Source organism: Urocitellus parryii, chromosome 3 (genome assembly GCF_045843805.1).
Source record: "Urocitellus parryii isolate mUroPar1 chromosome 3, mUroPar1.hap1, whole genome shotgun sequence".
NCBI lineage: Eukaryota > Metazoa > Chordata > Mammalia > Rodentia > Sciuridae > Urocitellus > Urocitellus parryii.
In genome coordinates, this window is record NC_135533.1 from 192,286,413 (window position 1) to 192,309,948 (window position 23,536).

The following is a 23,536-nucleotide window of genomic DNA, read 5'->3' on the forward strand; positions in this document are numbered from 1 at the left end:
GTTAACAAGACATACCTGCAACTGAATTTGTTGCTCAGGGATTCTTTGCTTCTGAGTATTAGGTCTTTTAAGACTTGTTTATGCTAAGTTCAAACAATTTATTTCAGTGCCTCAGCATTATAATTTAGATTAATTTGGCTCATATTGAAGAAATCTTGGCCTTTGATATTGAAGTATTTAATATTTGTCTTTACATCACAGCCATTTCATTCCTATGAGCATTAGGTAAGGGCTCTTAAGGATTGCAATTTTATACACATTAAGCTTGATAAAGAATAAAGTACTTGAGACAGAGTATCACTTTCATTCAGTAATTTTTAATATTAGCAGAATTGCTATCTTGTGGTCTCAAAATCCTCTGTGGTCTGGAGATATTTTCTTAAGCCATAAAAATGCCCATGTAGCATTTTGAATGCACCTCTTTCTAAAATTACTGGGACATATTTGTGCCTAGGAGAAAAGCTATACAGGCAAAACAAACAAACAAAAAATGAATAGAAATAATTACATTGGGACAATAGAAGGGATATTGAAAAAAAAGGGGGGGGTGTCTTGAATACACCAAACTAGCTGATTGCTTTCAATTTGAATCCTTAGCATCCTAAGGTTCCTTCTTTTCTATAGCATAGATTCTAATATTTTCTAATAGCATAGATTCTATTATTGCCAGGTGGAGAGAATGTTAATCATTGTCTGTGGTCATAATAGATCAATATTTTAAATTCTTCTACACACTTTTCCTCGGAAACAGGAAGTTTCTGACAGTTTTTATAACCCCACTTGATATACATGACAATGCGACAGGTTTATAAGATTTTTATGAGTTTTATAATCAAAATTACGATAAAATTGCAATTGTGACTTATTAAAATGCTGAAGAATTAGTTCAAAATAGTCTCACTGAAGGCATATATTCATAATTATTCCTCAGTCATAGACGCAGATGGCATTTAAAAACTTCACAGTTGTTCCTCTTATCTAGCAACAGAAAATCATTTCATATTCTCCAGGTAGAGGGGGAAAAGGCGTATTCATATTTTTTTTTTCCAAAACAGATCTTTTACCACATTCCCAAATTTAGAAATTCATTGTGGTTAACACACAAAATATTATGATTTTGTTAATGTAATCACTTCCGTAAATAATAATCTTGGTTTTTAAGATAATTGCAAACAAAATTTGGTTTTAGTTTAGAGACAGAATCGAAGATTTTTAATAGTCCAGCAATTGCATCACTCCATATTTCAAGTATTTTGGCAAATTTTATAGAAGTTAAATTGGCATATTGTGGGGACAGGTTTCTATGCAGATTCGCGTTGTGTAATAGATCATCTTTTTTCCTGCAGCTTTTTCATTGAGACTTACAGAGCTTATCTACCTAGGTAAGCCCCATCATCTCTCTCTAATTCGTTGTGATAGGGGCCTCAAAAAAGAAAAAGTGGCGACATCACCAAATTCAGTGTTAGAATTCTTAATTCTTACTTTTGTTTATCGTTGGTTGCTTCTTTATTACATACTAAATACCTGAGATAAGAACAAGAATCATCTCTTGAAAAACAGAACCCAAAGGAATACTAGGTAGATTTCCTTCTAATTGCCCAGATACACTGACTTCAAGACATGGCAGTCCATCGAATCAGATGTTAAAGGGAAAAAATTAATTCATGTTGACATATTTTGATCTAGCTGAAATTAAAAATCAACATAAATAACTGAGGTATGATATTTCAATGTCTTTAAAGAAAAAACTAAACATCAATTCCTAAAAGTTGTATGTTCCCATGTCCAAATAAAATAGCCCTTGATATATAAATCAAAGAGCCTAGGGATCATCTATTCATCCAATATTTTTATTTGCATTCACTATCTCAAGATGCATTCAGATGATCTCCACCTTGTTAACATAGATCTAGGAAAAATCAGGTCACTGGTCAGCAGGAGGTGGAGGAGGGGCAGGTTAAGTCACTGAAACCCCACTACTTTTCCTGTTTACCTTTTATTGGCAAAATAAAAAGCTATCAAATTAATATTTTTTAGCTTTTTATGTTTCTAAAACCATAAGATAAAAATTCTCATATGAAGTTATAATGTTTATTTTATGAAAATATTCTATATTGGTATATTTTCTCTTAGCATTTTGCTTGTTAATATATACATAACTTTGGTGGAATCCCTGTGGTGCTGGCATTGAATTGAATTTAATCATTAAAAAACTGTTGGATAGGGGTTGGGGTTCTGGCTCAGTGGTAGAGTGCTCGCCTAGAATGCATGAGGCACTGGGGTTGATTCTCAGCACCACATAAATATAAAATAAAGATATCGTGTCCACCTAAAACTAACTAACTAAATAAATAAATATTTTTAAAAAGCTGTTGGACAAAAAACCCAGTAGATTCCATATGAGTATGTGACAGATCATGATTTCTGCACCATTTGCAAGCTTTAACTGCTCATGGCTTCTTTAGAAGAAGCTTTTTAAAATGTTCTCTGTTGAAAAATGGAAATTTATTTATTTATTTATTTATTTATTTTAGAGAAAGGAGACTTCAGTTTATAGTCAAATCATGACTCCTTAAGCCAGTGTAGCACATAGTTGTATTGAAATTGCTATTATATTCTGCCAAATTAAGGAATTATCAGGATTCTGCAGTCATATCTATGATCCTGCTTCTTTTACCTGGCCTACAGGAACAAATGAGCTAACACTCTTACATTCAATTATCTTATGTTTTCATATTTTATTTTTTTTAATTTACTTAAAGAAGCTGATGTTAGAAGAATTTTAGGAAAATACCAAACAACTAGTGTTGTACTAAATTCATATATTCCACTGCAAACAACTAGTTGGCATTAATGATTCTTCATTTTATTCATTTCTGTGCCAATTTAACTTTGGTCATAATGAATTTTCTTTGGGAAGATTAGAATCTTTTTCCAATTTTTGCATAATCACCCACAGACATCTGGAAAGATAAAAGAAAATACAACATGTTATCATGTTGCATGTACAAGCTACAGCAACCTGCTTTGCCCTGGTTTACCCCTGTTTTTTAGCCCTCTAACAATTGAATGCCTTAATTTTAAATTATTATTGCAAGCAATCTCTTTATTCATAACTATAGATGATTTCTATTTTAGTAATTTTATTAAACACCAAGAAGTGGAGAAATATACATAGTTAATTTGACAGAGTTTATATGTTATAAAAATCTCATACATCATCTAAGAAAATTATGTAAACACTCTTCCAAGAGGGGTTTATTTTATTTCACAAATGATTGCAAACTGTTGTTTGTCAGATACGATGTTGGAAACTGTAGACAAATGTTTTGAATTCAGTTTTAAGTTGAAATTCAGGTTAAAACTAAAGGAGAGGACTGGGGATATAGCTCATTGGGTAGAGCACTTGCCTAGTATGCGGAAGATCCTGGGTTTGATCCCCAACACCACCAAAAACCAAACCAAACAAAACCCTAATAGAGAGGTTGTATCCCAAAGATCTGCTGGAAGCTCATTCAAGAGTGAGCAGCCAACCTCTGTGTGAAACCAAGAAAGTCATTATCATGGTGGTGCCTAGGTCTCCACGAGATTCTGCAGTGTTGGAGAAATACTCAAAATTTGTATTAAAATAAAAGGTCTAGAGGAAAAAATGTGGTGCGTCCAAATCTCACTTCTCTCCACACCTACCTACATAAACATGAACTCCATCACCTGAGTTGGTATTTGGTCCTGGTGTCTGCCCTCTGGGTCCATATAAATAACTAATAGTGTGACCTCAGAGGCCAAGACTTGAAGCCTCTATACTTCATAGTTTCTTCGGGGAAAATTGTGTAATAGCATCAGTCCAATATCCAATCTAAGCAACTTACTACTTCCAAGAATAGCAATTTAGTTAATTCCTCATTGTTTCAATCTTCTCATATGTAAAATGGGAATGAGATCTACCTTGCAGGATCAAAGCAAAACAAAAGCACCTGACATATGGGTATTATTGCAAAAAGAAACCATGATTCTTTCATAAAAAGCTTTAGAAAGAGACTTAATTTTGTTACATAAATGAGATATAGTTCCCTTTAAGAAACTTTTTTTTCTAGTAATTTAAAGTACAGCTCTATCCCATTGCTACCCTATAAAAAAAAATCTGATAGTTAAAGTTGATGACTAGATTGATTCTTTCCTGGCCTATGGAAAATCAAAGGCCAAAGCAGTAAATAATCTCAGAGGTGTTTATTATATAGAGATCATGATGTCTAATAAGGTCCTTATCTTTCCATTAGTTTATAAGGGGAAAAGAAATGGCCAACTCAGAGTTGTCTAAAAGTGAACATACAGCTATTATTTTTCCAGAACATTTTATGTGTATAATTTCCAGCATCTAAATGGGGAAGCTAAACAACCAAATCTTTAAGTGAAGCATTTGTAAAGGCTTCACAGAGGAATAACCTTGAATCCTGCCCTATTCAGTGGAAGTCACTAGCATGTTCAGGGTGGCTTTCGAGGTGGAAATAATTTCTACTGTTTGACAAAGCAAAGGGAGCTGTGGGCTTGCAGAGGGGCTCCCTGTCACTTCCACAGAAGGCTTTGGTTCTTGTCTCTGAGAACTGGGTGAGCTGTTTGGACAGAGCAGCTGATTTGGCCTCTAATCCTAGAGTATCTGCATATAATTTTGCTTAATGAGTCAGCACTGTGCCTGTGTGAATATGGCCGGAGGAGGGAAGAGACTTCTCTCATAATTGAGGTTTAAACACTTGCCTTCCCTATCAATCAGGAAATGGAGACCTACAAGCAGTATTCAGCCCAGGAGAAGGTCAGTCAGACGAACCACTAAAAGCATCAGATACCTGCATTTCATTTTCTCTTATAATTTGGATGTCAGCCATTCTTTGGGGGCTCATACAAATCAGAAAGTTAGCCCATGAACCTTCTCAGATGTCTGAGAATACATTTATGTTTCTTTGCTATCAAAACATTTGCTGGGAAACACATTTTTAAAAATGCACACGTCCAGAGAGGAGGAGACAGGGAGAGCTAGTATCAACATAGTATACATGTCCCAAAAGCCCATTCCCCAATATATTTTCCCATTGTCCTTAGCACTCCTGGGCTAGTATATGCTTCCACATACCAGACATTTCATCAACGTTCATTGAATTAAAAATTGACCTTTATACTCTTGATGGCATCTAATATTCAGTATTTAAATGCTCTAAGTGAAGTTTTAATTGTATTTCTCCCTGAAATTTCAGCTTAAGTAGATTTGACATTCATCTTTCTAAAAGAACAAAGAGATGTCCTTATCCATAGCACTGTTACTGCACAAGAGATTATTTTGCCTCCTACAAAGAAGTTTCTTCTTCAGATCTCAGGAGATGAAGAGGAGGTCTATGGAAATAATGAGGCCTCTTAAATTTTAGTATGCTTAAGCAGAATACATATGTCACTTTTCTATCCATGTGGAGAGAAATTACAATTAATACTCAAAAGTTGTTGCTGTCTTCGAAGACAGGATAAGGCAAAGGTAAGTTCACAAGAAATTTTCACATTGTTGGCACGCAGAGCTGGAGGCTTCTCATCCTCACTGGATATGTACTTCTGGAGGGATTCGATCTGGTGAAAGAGATCCAGCATGTCTGGAAAGACTTCACTCCTCTCAGGGACTGGGCAAGTAGGCAGTGCTGAATTAGAAGGCAGGGTGTGGGGGAAAGCAGGAAGACAATACTAGTAAATCAGGGGTTCCAGACTCCTTTCTGTATTGGAACAGCTTTCACCAAATGATAGGAGAGTAGCCCTTCTTTTTCTGCTACATGGGAAAGATGTTAGGATTAATCTGACTTAAGTGGCAAACCACATAATAGACACAAGGTCTCATTAAGAACTGGATATATATATATATATATATATATATATATATATATATATATCTGTAAAAATGATATTTTTGAAAATAATCTTGTTGGAAAGGAAGGGATGCAGCTGAGTAAATGTGAAATACCTAGCAGCTCCAGAGGCAGAGACAAGAGGATCTTGAGTTCAAAGCCAGCCTCAGCAACTTAGCAAGGCCCTAAGCAACTCAGCTAGTCCCTGTCTCTAAATAAAATACAAAAAAAGGCTGGGGATGTGGCTCAATAGTTAAGTGTGTTCAAACCCTGTGTTCACACCCTGGTACCAAATAAACAAACAAAAAAAAAGAGTTTGCTTCCTTAATTTCCTACATTTTAAGAAACTCTAAGTAAGTGTACTGACTGAATGATCTTTCACTCAATCATCCACTTCCTAAAGAAAACCCAAATCTGGAATCTTATTTTAGAGAGATGAGGAGCACATTCTATGGGAATGACAGACTTTAGGAATATATAGAAAAGTACAGCAGGCGTTCTGATTAGGACACCCAGCAGAATATATTCGGGACACACTGGATCAGAGAAAAGGAATGTCCATAAAAACTAAATTGCAAGGTCAGCCAAGTTTTTGTGTGATAGTCATCCAGACTTATCCTTGCTCCAGATATTTATTGTTTTTTTTAATTAATTCATTCTTAATTTTTCAAATATGTATGGAAACTTTCTTGTGTGTTGGATCTTGTGCCAAATATTTGAGAAACCTTGCTATATAAGATGTCCACAACATCTGGGGAAAGTGAAGGCATTTTAAATGTTTTGAACAATGGATCGAATGATTGAGAGTCTAAGGAAAATCCAAAATGATTGACAGATGATTTTCCAGACAGTAAAGCAATATGAATTAGTTTTGACAAGTTAGAAAAATTTTTTTTTTTAACCAATGAAGTTAATTAGGAAAATCAACAGAGTATATACTCTGAGGGTAGAAACATATTTTGCCCTGAAAATAAGCATAAAGAGTAAGCAGCACTGGTAAGTTTTGTGGGGGAAATTGGATTGATAGCAGTAGGCCACAAACTAAAACCATTAGTTAGGTGCATCTATAATGAGAAAGATAAGGTCAGCTAAAATTATGTACCTGGGATTATGATGTCCCATTCATATTCTCCTTTGTTGATCCCACAGAATCATATGTTTACTGTGTTACTTGCTAGGGCTACAATCGATTTTAATTGTGTTGGGATTATAAATTTGTGAATTTCTATATTGTGTGTTTGAAAAAAGGAAACTGGAAATTTTTTCCAGAAAAGTCTTTAAAAAATAGTGCATGTGATTAAAGGGAAACAGAATTATAAGTGGTTCTGTAGGAAAACCACAGAGGAGTAAAACATTTGATGTGTAGGTCACCTGAAGGATGACTTTTTTTTTTTTTTGAAGTGCTGCAGTTCTTTCTATTAGAAAAGAGAAAAGATTTGGGTATTTGAAGATAGAGAAATATCTGGATTCATTACCCTAACCTGGTTCATGACCTGACAACTTGCTAAAATTTTGTACAGTGAAAGAACCTACTTTTAGAAGTTACCTGTAAAGCAAGCAGATGATTTTTGAGGTCTCTTCCAGTTTATCCCTGTTGTGATTCTGTTTGTTATTGTATTGTCCATGAATTTTTATTATGCTTTTTTTCCCTTTAGCCTTGAAAATAAGGACTAATGCTACAATAATAAGAGCAAAATGTTTAGAAGTTGCTCTTATCAAGAATAGTTTTTTTGTTGTTGTTTGTTTGTTTTTAAAGTATACTAGTTCCCAGGCCTGGGCTGAGATCCAGTTTGCAACTTACCAGTACCTGTCTTAAGCCTTCTGAGCATCAGAGGCCTCATTTATAAAATGAGTTTGTTGTTATAACTAATTATAAAGTGCTTGACCCAACGCTCAGTATTAATTTTTTATCATTTTTTTTTCCGGTGCTCATAGTTTTGCTGGTTTTGCCCTTATTGCCATTTCGGTTTGATTCTGTCATCCTCACATACATAAAGTCCTTCCGCAGGAAGTGATTTCAGGAGGTGGGAGTTGTCTTTGGTATTTTGTTCATGAGTAACTGGAGACCATCCTCAGCATAACCACACCTCACATGATAAGTGCTTACATGACAGCCAGTAATTCAGTGGGGGCAAGCCCATCTGTGAGCTCAGGGACCCCGGGCCATCCTTTCTGGAGATGCTCTTTGTGTGTATAGCAGGGTGGGACCTTTTATAAGCCACATGGCGTAGTAAGGACTTGAGAAAGAGATTTGGGCATGGATGATTCAGAATTCTCTGTGTATACAGAATTCCACTCAGCATTTCATAATCTGTTAATGTGACTCATCCACGGTAAGAAAGGCTCTGATGCTGATTAAGGAGGCCTCCTTCTAAGATGTGTCTAGTAATAACAAAAAGAGTTGAGTCTTAGCACCCACCCAGGAGCAATTGGGGACTGTTATCTAAGACCCAGAAACAATTTCAAACAAAACATGGTAGATTGGTGACTTGTTCCCCCTGCAGAGAAAACCGATGACTATATCCAGCAGATAGCCATTTGTATAATCAGAGAGTCACAAGACAGATCTATGAAGAGAACTCTAAAATCAATTTTCTTGAAATCACTAGAAAACATTACCTCATTGTTTTGACCTGCCTGTGAAAATAGATGTTTTGATGTTTTAAGAAAAGATGAGAAGATATCACTTGTTTCATCATTTATTGATTAGATCCTTGGGCCTGAGCAAGGATCAAATGGTTTCTTCTGTGAGCCAAGGAATTTACAGCATTGAGACAGACCCAGACCTGCGAGCTTGAAGGGGCTAATATATTTCACTCCAAGTCTTGGTGAACTTATTTAATATATTGAATTGACAGAAAGCCAGCATTTAGGTATTCTTGATGAAGTACATCAATAATAGTAAGGAAGATCTAAATGAAAGGAATGTGATGTTTTTCTGAACTTGTTAGGAGAGCTACCTGTGGCCATTTGTCGTGGAAATCTGTACTTATTTCTGTATTGATTAGGTCATTAGTACCATTTGTTCTGCTCTGTGGGAATTACTTCACTTGGCTTGCTACCTCTGCTCTCTGAATTAACCTTGTTTCTTCAGGCAAAAATTCTTATCAACATAGAGATCCCAGATTTCTGTAGCCCTGTCCCTATCCTTTACTAAAACCACAGGGAGAGGGATAAATAAACATCAGTATTCTTCTGTTCATTCTGAATTTACCTTTGGCTCATTTGTGATCAGATGCTACTTATGGAGTTGTTATTTTCAAGAAATAATTTGTTTTATTATTTTGCACTGCAAATGCTAGCTGATATTCATTAACTGCTTCCCGTGTGGGAGAAACCTTGTGTACCTAAAGGATGTCCTAACTGCTCTGCATTAGGACATTTTGGTTGTGGTCACAGTAGTGGCAATATCTCTGTTGTGGCATATTTGTCTAAGGAAAAAAGAAAAATGTATATATATATATATATATATATACATTATTTGTATATTTAAAATATATATATATATTTTAAAGTTTTTTCTTTGTAATAAGAATTATTCTGGAATATGCAATTGCCATAAAGAACACAAACAATTAAATGATCTAATCTGGAGATCAGGAATGGAGAATCAGAGGGTAGGGGAAGGTGATTTAGTAGTGAGGCCAAGACAGAAAAGGTAATTAATTTTTGAAATGGGTGCAAAGTGGGTGGAAATTAGTCTGCATGCGTCACAGACTGCACTATGGCTGCATTTGTGCCAGGCCAGGTGCCTTATGTTAACAGTTCCTGATCTCATCTGTCCTGACACACTTTCACTTGCCATCCTGGAAAGGGATTGGATTGAAGTCAAGGTGATCTAAGTTTGAATTCTATCTCTGCCTTTTACCTGGCCAAGTTAACTTTAAAAAAAAAAAAAAGTTGTTTTTTTTTTTTAAATAAGTTCTCATCTGTAAAATACTTGTGACAACATAGTAGAAATGCTAGCTCCTTTCTGCTTCCCTACATGAACTAATTACCCATTAAAACTTGGAAACTCAGCTGGGGCATAGCTAAGTAGTAGAGCACTTGGCTAGCTTGTGCAAGACCCTTGGGTTCCACCTCTAGCCCCACAAAAAAAAAAAGAGGGGGGAACTTGAAGCATGAAGGGATACATGTAACGAAATTAAATATCACTGTTTGTTTTGAAAATGCTTGAAGGCCGTAAGGACCATGGGTAATTGAAAATGAAAATAAATTTGAGGCATAGGTAGATACTGCTTTATTTTTCTGAGGACTTAGAAACATGTATTACATAATTTAGTAAAAGAATAAGAAAAAAGACTCTAGTGCATTTACATCAATAGCTGCCCTCATCACCCAATTTAATGCAAAGCAATACTGCTGGTTTAAGCAATTGAATGGTTCACACTTATAAACAAAGATTCACAGTGATAAGTGAGTAAGGTTTGGGTTTTCGAGATTTTTTTTTTTTTTTTTGGAGGAGGGGGGTTCATTAATTTTTTTCTTTTTTGCATTTTTTTCTCCCCCAGTGCTGGGAATCAAACCCAGGGCCTCTCTCACATGCTAAGTAAATGCTCTACCATTGAGCTCCATCATTCTTTATACTTAAGGTATATTACCTTCTCTTCGAATTTGTATTCTAAGCTATTCCTCTGTCAATTTGAAGGAAAGTGCTGCACTATTCATCTAGAATCTGTCTTCTGTCCTGTAGGGAAGAATTATTACCAGGTAGATGAACTTACTTTCAGTTCATCTATCAAATCATGCATATGCAGTTTACTGATATTGAATATGACAGTATTCCTGTTAACTGATAACCTTTATCCTGAAATCATCTAGGAAACTTTAGTTAGAATTAGCCAGTGTGCACTTTCACCATTTTGTCCTCTATTTGTGTTCTACCAAGAAAACCCCAAACACCTGGAACTCATGCATACTCCTCTGCCTGAGCTTTCTGTGTTTGTTTGGCAGAGGGTGACCGTTGCTTTTGGCAGATGTACAGGATCAAAGGGATCTTTTTTTTTTTTTTTTGCTACCCTCAAAGAGTCAGTTTCTCAGTCAAAGGAAGTGGTGAGGTTAACAGAAGTTTCAGCACTATCCTGAAATAAAAGTTAAGCGTAGTAGGTGCAATAAACCTGTTTACTAAGTATTTGTCAAAGGTAGGGACTTTGTTAAAATATTTGAACAAAGAAATTTAAAGACAATATTTAATTTCCACTAATCAGATGTCAGGTTTATTTCATAACTTGAAGAAAACTACTAACCAAAATAATCTTATTTGTTTACCTACATAGTTACTTTGAAGATATGGAAAATCATGTAAATATAACATTTATTTTATATTAATATATTTGATATGATGCAAGGAAACACATTCCCCCAAATATCTTCACCTAATTTATCATGTGCATTGGCTAGCTTTACCTGGATAAGCCTTGACCCAGAACCTGAAAATTAGCATTAATTTTATTGCTGAGAAACTTTTCTCTAATGTGAGAACAGAACAGCAGAAAATAAATATGCATACTCCTTGATAAATATATGTGTTCATATATTGACATATGCATTTATATACATAAATAGATACATAAACCTGATACATAAATTAATAAGTATATTTTCCTGTTCTATATGAATTTTGTATCTCATATTATAAAAAGCAGAATCCCCTGTCATTATGAGATCAGTGATGGTGTGATCCAGGCTAATTGGTATTCTACTTCCTTTTCCATTGAAATTCTTTTATTTTACCTCCTGGACAGTTTTCTGTTAAGGACGGGGTCACAGGACAGGGTCCATGAAGAGAGGAAACCTAAATGTCTTCCTGATTTCAATTCATCAGCATAGGTAACATGGGAAGATAGAAACAGATAAGTAATTTATTGTTTTGAATCAAGACTCAGAGACTTCTGTACATTCAGCTCCTATGGCCCCAGCGACCAAGTGAACTATACAGTCTACCTTATAAATGCCAATTGGTGATCCAGGGGGCCTATTTCAACACAAATGAACCATTCTATTCTATAAGCTGGGCCTATCACAGAAAGAAAACGAGTGTGAATGTTCTCCTGCTATCTCAAGGCGAACCCTCCTACTGTGGCACTCTTTTCTTCTGTATTACACAAGAGGGTTCATCCTTGAAGTAGTGGTCCTTAAACTGCTCAGGCATTGCAATCACATGGAGTATTTCTTAAAATACAGAATTTTCTGGCTCAACAGATGCAAGATGGGACTCACATGTGTGCATTTCTAACAAGTTTCTGGTGAGACTCCTGCTGCTGGTTCGTGGACCACAATTTAAAACCCACTGATTTAAAATGAAAACTTTCTTGTCAGAATCTAGAATTTGCATAATGGATGTTTCATAATCTGAAATATTAAAGGGATACTGTAAAATTTTCAACATAAACTAACGTCAAAATAATTTTTAACTTACTTTCATTTGAAATCGTGTCTCAAGCATAGCATCTTAACAAAAAGAAATGAGGATTACAGATTCTACTACACAGTCTGTTAGGAGCCTCTGTTTCAGGCAATTCGAGGACAATGCAATTTTTTTCCTTGAAGTCATGTACTGAGAATCTATGGTGTGGAAATAGAATAATCATCCCTAATACACAAAATTGTATCTTCTAAGGGTCAATAATTGCTTTAAAAAATCAGAGCTGGGCAGTGGTACACGCCTATAATCCTGGCTGCTTGGGAGACTGAGGCTGGAGGATTGAGAGTTCAAAGCCAGCCTCAACAAAATCGAGGTGCTAAGCAACTCAGTAAGACCATTTCTCTAAAATAAAATACAAAATAGGGCTGGGGATATGGCTCAGTGGTTTAGTGCCCCCAAATTCAATCCCTGGTACCAAAAAAAAAAAAAACCCAAAAACGACGATGATCAGTGAAGTTTAAAAGTGTAAACACAAATATCTGTAGACAAAAATTTATAACAACTTTATTTATTCATAAGTGATCTGAACTAGAAACAACCAAAATATTTGGAAAGGTGAATGAATAAACTGTGGTACATTCCTACAGTGGAATATGACTCAGCAATAAAAAAGAAATGAGCTACTCATCCTTGCAACAGTTTAAATGGATATCAAGGATAATAGGCTGAGTGAAAATAGCCAATCTAAAAAAAAAAGTTATAGTCTGCATAATCCCACTTGTGTAGCCTCTCAAAATGATAAAACTGACTGGTAATAAAGAACAAATCAGTGATTTCCAGGGGATATGACAAAGGGAAGTGTATGACTGTAGATTGATGGCAGGAGGCTGTTTTGGGGTGACAGAACTGTGCTGCAGCCTGGTTGTGGTGACGGCTACCCAGACTTATACAGGCGTTAAAATTCATGGAATTGTACAGACCTTCCAACAAGTCAAATTTACCATGGGACAAAAATTTTAATTAAAAAAAAAACTGAATTATAACACCTTTTATTTTTACCAGGTAGCTGTTTTGGCACCATGATGTGGCATTAAAATATCCACTTATAAAAATGAATAAAAAAGTCTTAATTCAAGCAAAAGAAAAAAAAAACTATGATCTCTATGAGCCCATATAAATAAATTTTGGAAGTTAGAAAAGTCTGCCCAACATAGCATTCCCATACGTCATCCCAGGCCCCTCTTCCCTATTTCTTCATTTGTTATCTTTCTTGGAACTCTTCTTTGCAATCTTTGTTGCTTTCAAAATGATTTTCAGAGGATGATTTGCTGTTTTTCATTGAGGCTAGCTGTGAAAAACTGACAACCCTGGAACTGTCACTCAGACACCTGTCCCATAAATGCTCAAGCCTGCAGAGACTGCCAGCCTCCACAGCTTTCCTAGCCCTGTGATGGCAGCCTCAGGGCCTGCAAAGGGGACCCAGACTGTTCTGAAGTAGTTATGACTTTTTAAGAAGTGTCTGGAAGGTCAGGGTTTCCAGATGTGCCAGCATTTTAATTCTAGCCAGAGCTTTCATTAGGTAATATTGACAAACATCTGCTGAATGGATGCATTTGCTTTTCTCTGTGAAAGATAGTTAAAAACGAATGTATCTATAATCCTAACTATGCGGGAAGTACTCTCTGAGTGTTTATGTATATTAGAGTGTCTAATTCTCTCAGTTTTCGGTGAGATAGGGATTCATTATTTCTATTTACAGATGAGGAAACTGAGAGACAGAGACATTTCACAACTTGTTCACAAATAGTGGTGGACTCAGACTTCAAACCCCGATGTCCAGCTTGAGAGTTAACCACTAACACAACCCTTTCTCTGTTTTTTGTTTAGTCTGTCCTGTTTCCTATCACAGCAGACTGATATCTTTGTTACCATTGCACATAACCCACCAGCCCTGAGACAATTCTTAGATTCTTGTGCAGAGCTGACCTTATTGTACCCGTGGGGCAATGCACTTTCAAATTCTAGTGTTGGAATCACATAGGATGCTACTGGATCTGCCAGTTTGGGCACACATGTGGGTAGAGCTGCAGCCAAGGGCCGAGGGAAATGCCTGGTAGTACTGGAAGCACATGCACTCTTTTGGAGGCATATGTGTCGGCCAGCCCTACTGTGTGGCATTTTCTGTCTTGCATATGCTTGCATCTTAGAGAACCCAGAAGCTGCTCTCCTATCAGTCAGAGCTGAGCACACCCTGGTTAAAAATGAAGCTTGTCCTACAGGAAGCTGGTCATAGAACGCTGTTGCTGACCTGTGAGTCTGTCATCCAGCCACCCTCATTGAGCAGAGAAGGTCGGGGCTGGAAAATGTGGAGAAGCACCTGTCTCCTTATCCTATCCTTTCTCTGCTTCACCTTGTGAACCTGATAGGGTGCAATCTAAATCTTAAAAGTAGAGGGTTTTCTTTTCTTTTCTTTCTTTCTTTCTTTTTCTTTTTCTTTTTCTTTTTTTTTTAGTTCCAAGGCAAAAATAGCTTCTTCACTTATTGGACTCCGGTGATGTTCCCACAGAAACATCTTTTTTTGTTTGCTTGTTGGTTTCAGAGATAGACAACTCAGTCCTTAATGACAGCTGTGGGTTGAGGTTGTACCAAATTAGGGTCTGCCTCAGTCTTCAAAGTAATTTTGAAGAATCCAGCATGGTGGTCAAGGTGAGATACTACGAACCATAGAAAGAGTCCTTTCCCAGATAGGGTGATGTTTTGGCCTTAGACTAGAGGTCATGTGTCCATTTTATAGTAACAGGGATCTCAAGAACATTGCTACAGAAGAAAATATTGAGTATACATTTTTGGTTTTCAGTGGGATGGTTGAAGGAACTTCAATTCATGTTTCTGGCTGGGCAGAGCCGACACCATAATCTCTTATGGTAAAAGGTGTAGTTATATGGTTTGGGGTCTTTCTGTCATAAGTGACCATGACTATCAGTGGATATTATGTAAATTCGCTTCTTGGTGAACACATTCCAAATGCATAAATTGAAGGCAGTGAACAGAGCACTGGATTTCAGAACTGTGTGTGAAGAATTTCAGTACCATTGACCTTGTGCAGGGACTTGATCCTCTCTCTGGATCTCAATTTTCATTTTCTTTTTTTTTCTTTTCTTCCTTTTCACCTTTCCTTCTTCCCTTCTTTAATATGCATGAATGATGAGTTGCATTGAGAATTAAAACATTATGTATAAAGCCTTCTTTCCTTTTGGCACTTGGCACATAAAATATATATGAAAACATGGTAGCTATCATTTTTGTAGCCATGGAATTATGTTTCTGTGTTTCAGTTGAATTAAATATGAACAGCTATGGGAATTTGTGGTTATCATTATCTAGATACTAACTTTGTGATTCACTTTGAAAACGGTGAATGTACACTCTCGTTTTCCCTTGGCTACAAAGCATGCTCCCAAGATTCTTCTGGTGAAATCTCCATGAAACTTGTGAAGAAGTAATTTAGTTATGAGCTTAATTCCAGTGCAGCCATAGAGGTAAATATATATCTATAAAATGAAGCACTTGATGCTTGAAGTAGCTGCCCTCTACATAGATTCTTTTCTGAACCTCCCCTCTTTGGCCCCAGATTCTGGTGACTGGACATAGGCTATGCTGAATTTCGGGAGCGAGTGTACAAATGTTGTTCTCCCGCAGGATGCGTGGTGAGAGATGAAGCAAGATGAAGCACCAGCCAGCCTTCCGCAGCTGGGAAGAGCAATTAGCAGCTTCATGAATTAGGGTCTTGTTTACACTGTTGTCCAAGATAATCATTTGTTTGTTTTAACTAAGATGCTCTATCTTCATCAAAGGCATCAATCCTTATATTTAAATGATAAGATCTTTGAATCTCATGATCATGTTTGGATTTCACAGCGGGAACCTCTTCGAAGCCCATATTTTCTCTCGCTGACTTTGGTAATCAAGACATTAGTTATGTATATTCTATTTCTTTTCTTCAAGCAGATATGAAAATGTGATGGGATCTGTTCCGGCAACTTTCTCTCTGATACAAGGTCCATTTTAAGAAATACCTTTGATGTGAAATTCTGGGATACTCACACATGCGCATGAACAAACATACCCATAAACACACCTATTTTACATAGCCTTACCTTGGGTAATGTATTCTAATTCTTACCTATTCTGTGCTAGTTGATTTCATGCTACTACATGAATTCTGCTCCCTTCTGTGTTCTATTAATTTCATTGAGGCTATGGCCAATTATTTCATTTCATGACTTACTAACAAGTCACACCTAAAGTTTAAAACACAATGATCTACATATAATTTCATTTATTCTATCTTATCTCTTAGATTTGTAGAAAGGAGCCCATCTGGCAGAACTGTGTTCTTTTGATCTTCAGCTGTGTGATCTTAATGCAAGGATCCCAATATTGTGTTCTTTCCCTGAGTAAAACTCAGTCAGTACCCTTGAAAGACGAGAATTACTTCTAATCATTCAGTAAGCACTTACTGGTGATACAAATACTTTATTTTGGAAATCATACGTATTAGTCATTAATTAAACTATATTCACTTGCCCCGGAAAGGGACTTCTGGCATAAGGTGGTCAGTGAACACCTAAAACGTGTTTTGCTGACACAAGTTGTAATCTTCATGTAATCATAGCATTCACACTTCGGCTATTTTATTTATACTTTTAAAACCTATTTTAGGGAAGAGGAAGAAGAAGAAGACCACTTTAGAATATGAAACTATAAATATAATTGGTCAATAATTTATACTACTAGAAAATTGATATACCTTTCCTGATTTAGATGATTAGAAGACATTCATAGAATAAATTAAATTTTAGGAATATTCCTTAATTTCCTTTTATATCCAAGACACCTTCATATCCTTGGCACCAGAAGTAAGCAAAGCATCGTCCTTGTCCTGGGAGAACTTAAAGCTTCACTCTGGAGTAATTTCAGGGCTCTGTGATAGGTGCTGAAGTACCCTAATAGGAGCATCAATATGAACCCAGAGGAACAGATCATGGGGAGTGGGCCGTAGACAGCTAGGGGACTTGTCAGGGAAGAGGTAATTCCTAAATCTGGTTTTGTTGGTTAACACCCAGGTCTAAATCAGTGATCTAGCACAAGCTTTCAGAGCTTTCAGGTGGATTTCTTACCAAAAAAAGAAACCTTCAGAGTGGAAGTGGCTGGGGTATGATTCTACCTGGTGCAAAGCTTCCTCCTTTATACCTAAAGAACTATCTGGTTCAGGAGCAGCTCAGTCAGGAGAGTGTGGATGCAGGATGACGGCTGGGTGCGTAAAGATTCACGTAAGTTCTTGTAATAAAAACATCAGAGAGCTGTTTGGTGACAAGTGTCACAGGTGTACATTGCACCATCTGCTGGCATAGGGAGAGCATGAGATGCATTGCCAGGGGCCCGAGCAGTGTTCTAGCCCTGACAAGCCTTGCTGGCATCCTTCTCTGGGATTCTCAGGTTATGTAGCTTGAATTTTTTTTTTCCCCTTTTAGACTGAGTATCATGCAAGAGATAGTTTAATAAAAAATCCTAAGATGTCACCTTTAAATGACCAAAATTATTTTAAATATTTGCACTTAAATGATTTTTAAAAAAAATTTTCTTCAGGGAATACAGGTGGTTAGTCTATTCACACCTCTGGGAAAAAAAGCCAAATGACATCTTTAAATAGTTGGCTCAGTCATCACAGGATCACGGCTTGTCCCACATCTCTCTATGCTTACTCTTGGCTTCAGCTTCTGATTCTGATTTGATCCTTTCAAATGTGAGCAGTCTGAATTCTGATTCTGCCCTGTTGCCACATAAATACCCTAGGGGTTTACCGTCAGTTAACCTTGATCCTTTGCTCTGTTAAACCATTGTAGATATTGACTGTAGCCTGTGCTGTTGGGATCTGCACTATACCATCCCAGGTGAAAGATCTGGGATGGAGAGCCATACTTGGATTCTCAGGGAGGGTAGGAGAATGGCTGCTTCTAACTCTTCCGTGTGTATAACAACAGGTTAAGATAACAACTAACTTCATGCTCAAAGTTCTCAAAGGGTAGTTGTCAGACCTCAATGGAGAATTACTAGCCCTTAACTAAGGATTCTGAGTAAATGTTTCTGTTCTTACTTGTAAGTTAATACTCTCTTCATATTATTGGATGAATAATCTTTTTCTTCCTTTCTTTTCTCTTTTTATTTTATCATGCCTGAGCCTCAACTACATATTTTCTTTGAAAATTAGTGGAGTACCTGGAGAGATTTGTTTGGAATTCTTTGTTTAGTGCACTTACTGAAAACAAAGAAATAAGTACTCGGAAAGCTAAATTGATGAACTCCTTGTTTTCAGCAGATTATACATTTATTGAATGCAGGTGCTATCAAGAAATATATGATCTCTATCTTTGCACCCTTCATACTTTCTATCTAGTAAAGGGCCTTGCATCAAATAGCAGCTGAATAAATAATTGCTTATCAACTCCAGTGGGATTATGAAGGGCTGATTACACATATGAGCACATGCACATGGATTGTCTGGACAATTAAAGCCATATCCTCCAAGAGACTAAAGGTTTTTCCTTGCCGTATTTACATGCAAACATCAAATATGGAATAGAATTTGGCATTCTTTTATGGATCCATTGTTGTACATGAAAATCAGTTATCGAACTGCACTTATGAGAATGATGACTCATGATGCTAACACTTCAGCACCTTGAGGCGTATTCACAGAAAGAAATCATGAATGAATAATGGGACACAAAGATCAAATGAGATAAAGTGACTCTGAGTCCTTACCAGGAAAGCCCACAGAGTCCCGTTCAACACGTAGGAACATGATGTGTTACCTGCTCTTATAATTGTTTAGGCTGTTCCTTTACTAGCATTTTGAAGAGGTTGTGTACATGCTCTGCAAGGATTATTGAAACTTGAAAGTAAATGCAGCATAGAGAAAGAAGAACATTTGTAAATACCTTATGATGAACTATAAAATTAAAAAAATCTATATTCTGTTCTAATTGAGCTTTTTTTATGTCCCACCTCTTTCCCCAAAGAGCATTTTAGGTAATCAATAATAATGCATATATGCATATTTTCCAGCAGAAAGTGAGGCAGAGTTGATGCCTTTTGATTTGTTCTATGACCTTGGGAAGCTTCTCGGCTTCACTGAGTTTGGGTTGTTCCATGTGTATAAGAGAAACAGTGAAAGATCACTAACTGTGAAAGGTTGTGAGGGAAATGAGGTAACTTTATATAAGCTGATTAACATTTTATAAGTAGTAACTAATATGTTATCATGATATCTTGAGTTCCTATTATGTGTCAGACATAGTATTAACTGCTGGTGATTTTGAGATTTAAATTAGAGATGTAATTTTTGGAGATGACTGCAAATAGCCATACTTAAATTTGGGGTTAGAGTTTATGTAGCATTATAGTGCCCTCTATGAGTTAGAAGTAAAGTAAGAAACAGAACAGAACAAAACAGAATCATATGTCATGTGTAGATGAGAATTCACAACTTTGGAGGAAAGTGGTAATTGTTTATTTTTTTTTCTTTTTATAAGAATTAAATGTGGCCACATATGAACCAATAACCAGAGTTGCTGATTGGTAAACATGTGCATACTATATACATGCTTTAGGAGCTTTACAAGTATTGCAAGATTTGATGAAGTGATGAGATAGAAGGGTTTTGAGAGGCGATTTAGAGGAGGTGGAGGTGGTTTAAAGATTGATTCTTAACACGGGTTTTATTGTCACTGCATAGTGTTTTCAGCCTTCTAAAAGGCCGTGCCCAGGTGTTGAAGGTAAGATTCTAGGAAGCAACCTCTGAGCTGGAATTTAGAGCACAGGATGTTTATTAAGGAGAGTTTTTGGGATCAACACCTTGGATGGGGCAGGAAGAGGAGTGAGATGGGGAGAGGGAAACGGTGAGCTACAATCAGCCCAAAAGACGAGGATAGTCTCTGCCAATCCCACAGGGACCTCTGCAGATAGATTCTTAACAAGGGTTTTATTGTCATTGGCCTTCAGAATGTCCCATGCATGGCTGACCAGGCCCTATAGGCCCTGCTTGAAGAGTTACTAGGTTATTAGATGTGGACTCCTTTAGGAAGGGGTGTGGTGGGAGGTGATACAGCTCTAGCAGCTGAGACAGTCCTTCAAGAGGAAACAAGTCCTCAAAAGGAGATTAGTGCCCAACACCTGAAGTCTACTGGGAAGATAAAAGATTAACACCAGATTGTCCTCGATACCTTGGCACAGATATATCTCAACCCCTCTGTTGAACAAAAATTGTCATGTATCGATGCTAGGGATAAAAAAAAATCTTCATTAGATGTTGGTCAGTTTTTTCAAAGAACCTATGATCTATAAGAAGTTCTCAGGTCTCTCATATTATCCCTAGAAATGATCATAAATTACGTACAAATCAGGGTCTCTCCCACCTGGACTGAATCATCTGACAGTGAACTTAATCCAGAAGAACTTTTTATCATGGACATTTTCAAAACATGTACTAAATGGAGATAAATGTACGCACCACAGAGTGTCAATATTTTGCCCTTCGTGTTCCAGAAGAATTTTTAATAGCATAAGGCACAGCCTCCGTGTTGATCAGAGACAGAGCCGGAAGGGTGTGCTCTCAGAGCGGGGTGAGATTTCACAATGCTTGAAGTCAGGAATGTCTCTTAATAGCACTGACGTGACTGCAGTTGAAGCTGTCAGAGCCGTGATTCTGGGAAGTGGCATGCCCACCCCCACAGTCCTTCGGAGCAGTGCTGCTGGCTGCTCACATTTCCACTGTCCTGGCTTGGCTACGGGAACTGGATTTGAACTTGGACTGTGTGCTGATGTCTGAGGCTATCTCAGTGTCCCACGGCATCCACAAGGGCTATGTCCCAAGTCACAGATCAATAAAGGTGCTGGGCATCTAAGGTGTTCGCTTCAGTTTATAATTTTGCTGTATAATTGAGGAGTCTCCTCTGGAACTTGGTGAGCATGGAAGTCATCTGACCAGCCTCTTAGGGTCTTGGCAATTTGGGGGGTCCCAGTAAAAAGCCTAAATCAAAATTTCTGTTTAGTAAAGAAGTATCTGAGGGAAATTGTAAATGTCTAAAGCAGTGTTTGGGATCTAACTAAAACCTTGCTACTTGAACATCTAAATCACTTCTGACTCCCTACAATTCAGATCCACTGATGACTCTGTCAGAGCCCTGTTAGACCATGTCTTTGCTGGGCTCTGTCCTCAGTGTGAAAGGCCCTGGCATGCCTTGGAGTGAATCAGCAGTCCACTTCACCCTTGTGGAATGAGCAGGACTTTGTTGGTTGTTTGGCTCTGGAGCAGGTGGTGGTGGGGGTTGCGGCTGTTGCATTTCCTCTTTGAGGTGGGGGCTCAGCTGTTTCCTTGGTCATGCGCCCTTAGTAAGTGGCTGGAGGAGGCAGGAGGCCAAGAATACAGCTGAGACTTGAGCTTCAGCCAAATCCCAGCAGCTGCTACTCTGTTCTCAGAGCTGGAACAGACTCCAGGCTGCTATGTGGCCTGATCTGGCATTTGGGGAGGGGCCTCAGAGGAGTGTCACTTGCATATTCTGAGTGACATAACGCACCTGCTATTTTTTTTTTTTTGTGTGTGTGTGTGTAGCCTCATTTGAGGGACACTTGTCTGACATTCAAATTATTAAAAAAATTTTAGATTGCTGAAAATAACAAAAACTTTCACTCCTTTGGACTGGTTGAATTTGTATGTCTTAAAGGGATTCTTTTTTAAAGTAAATCTTAGGTTATATCTGAACTCAGAATGTATAAGTTTTTTTAAAAAATATGTTTTAGTTGTAGATGGATATAATACCTTTATTTTATTTATTTATTTTTATGTGGTGCTGAGGATTGAACCCAGTGCCTCACACGTGCTAGGCAAGCACTCTACCACTGAGCTACAGCCCCAGGCCCCAGAGTGTATAAGTTTAACATAAACATGACTTAGTTTACATTTGTCTGTCCACATATGCATGAAAGCAGCTGGGAAAAATATTGGACTAGCAGTAGGAAGAACAGAATCCAAGTTTTTGTGTGACTTATGCATATAGATATGTCATTTTGGACAATGCATTGCCTTTAGCTTAAGCGTGTGTGTGTGTGTGTGTGTGTGTGTGTGTGTGTGTGTTTCATGATGCTGGGGATTGAACCCAGGGCGTTGTGCATGCAAGGCAGGCACTGTACCAACTGAGCTATATCCCCAGCCCTTAAGCTTGTTTTTAAAAATGTGTTAATGATATAATAAATCTCTCAGATCAGATTATGCGGATTTATATTCTGAAGTTAAAAAAATTGAAGAGGGAAATTATGAACTCTATAAATACCTACACAATCAAAGTGTTCACTTAGACACACATCTGCATATCTATTTCTACATAGCGAAAGGTAATGACTTTTAAAATGACTTACCATAGAGTTGCTTTATATAATAAAAACAAATCCATTTGAAGATAAGAGATTATATCAGGCATTTGGGATTTAGCTATTTCCATTATTGGAGAAACAAGACAAAAATGCTCTGGGTAAATACCACACAAGTTCATAAAAGGATCCTCCCATTTAAAAGCTCTGGGCTGCTGAAAAGCTACTTAATGAACTATTCAATTCTTGATGAACCTACTCATGCCTCCATGAGTCTCCTAAAGGGTACATGCAGAATATATGAAGGCATGAAGTTTATCCTATTCATTAATAGTTTTGGAGGGAAAAATGATAGGATGCATGTGTTATGTTTTCTAAAATAACCAGGTCATTGCTTATGGGGAGATGGTGCAACTGGTCTTTTCTTTTCTCCTCAGACCCTTAACTCCAACCTCTCTACTCAAGGAACATTGGCTAGAAGCAGGAGCTGATTAAAAGTGACAAACCTATTTGGGGCTTCTCAGTAAAGTAGATTAATATACAATATACATGAAGAATGCCAAAAAAGCTCTTTGATTAGTTCTGTACAGAGAAAAGTAAGCTTAAAGAAATATTCAAGTCAGTGGTTCCATCCTTGAATTATCAAGAAATTTTAGCCCAGTCATACCTGCAGTTATTCTTGACTTCGTTGTTAATGAATTTGAGTTGTTTTGATTTTGGTATTTAGTCCAAGCACAGAGCATATTTTATGAGAATTTAAATGTTTATTTAATTAGTCTTGAGATTCTTTTGGCATTTTATTAAATTATGTAGTTTGTGTGTAGTGTATTTTCCCTTTGTTTTGTCTTTGACATTTAGTTAAAATATG

At 37.0% G+C, this 23,536-nt stretch overlaps 1 protein-coding gene across 16 annotated transcripts in view; it reads left to right on the top strand.

The window, feature by feature from the left end:
• Arpp21 (cAMP regulated phosphoprotein 21) overlaps positions 1-23,536 on the top strand; it is a 148,242-nt gene that overhangs the window by 4,764 nt on the left and 119,942 nt on the right. The window contains exon 1 of one of the 16 annotated variants that reach the window (XM_026405659.2): positions 21,246-21,264. The exons of the other annotated variants lie outside the window; for them this stretch is intronic. The gene's annotated coding sequence lies outside the window, so the exon portion shown is untranslated. Of the gene's footprint in view, positions 1-21,245; positions 21,265-23,536 lie in introns of those variants that run through there. 16 annotated transcript variants of the gene reach the window in all.